The following is a 977-nucleotide window of genomic DNA, read 5'->3' as shown; positions in this document are numbered from 1 at the left end:
TTTTAAAAAAAAAAAAAAAAAAAAAAAAAAAAAAAAAAAAAAAAAAAAAAAAAAAAAAAGAGAGAGGAAGGAATCAAGGACAGCTCCCAGTTTCTTGAGTGAACATGTAGTAGACAAGTAGTTCCGCCAACTACTAAGATGGAGAAGTGTTTCGTTTTTCCTCTATAGGGTGCTAGTGGTAGGAACAATTTAGAGTTCCATCTGGGGCATGTTTAGTTTGCGATGCCCCCGAGCTATCATAATAGTTAACATTTACTGAGTGTTTAACATGTGCCAAACACTGTTCTCAGTGCTTTGCATCCATTAAGTCATTTAATCCTCATAATGACTATGAGAGGGTACATTATGATTTATGGTACCCCCTTTATTGGTGAGAGAATTGAGCCACAGAGAGGTTAATTAATTGCCCACGATCACACAGCTTGGAAGCGGCAGGGCCAGGATCCAATCCCAAGTGGTTGGGCTCCAGGGGACACACTGTTAACCTCTGCCCTCCACTACCTCCATGGCACCCAAGGAGGCAGCTGGACACAGGACTGGGGATCTCAGAAGGCAGGTGACCTTGCCAGGAGCCCTTGGAGTGGGGGTGGGATGGGGGCAGGAACAGACAAGAGTGGTTGATTGGTGTGTGGTGGGGAGAAAGTGAAATCATGTGAGATGACTCTTGAGGAGGTGAACAGGAAAACGGGGTGGCTTCTGTCTGGGGATGTGAAGTTCAGGAAACATCTCTTAAAGATGGGAGCCACCCAACCAGGTTTATATGTTGATGTGAAGGATGCAGGGGGACAGGGGGTGGACGGGGTGGGGGGCGTTGATAACCTGGTAGAAAGAGGGGATTTCTGAGGGATATAGATATATACATACATATGTATATGTATAATCAATACAGATCTACCTTTTTTAAAAAAAGTTTTTTTTTTTTTTTCTTTTTTTTTTAAAGATGACCGGTAAGGGGATCTTAACCCTTGACTTGGTGT

The sequence above is a fragment of the Galeopterus variegatus genome, unplaced genomic scaffold, assembly GCF_000696425.1.
Source record: "Galeopterus variegatus unplaced genomic scaffold, G_variegatus-3.0.2 Scaffold2064, whole genome shotgun sequence".
Taxonomy (NCBI): domain Eukaryota; kingdom Metazoa; phylum Chordata; class Mammalia; order Dermoptera; family Cynocephalidae; genus Galeopterus; species Galeopterus variegatus.
Note: the sequence above shows the minus strand (reverse complement) of the source record.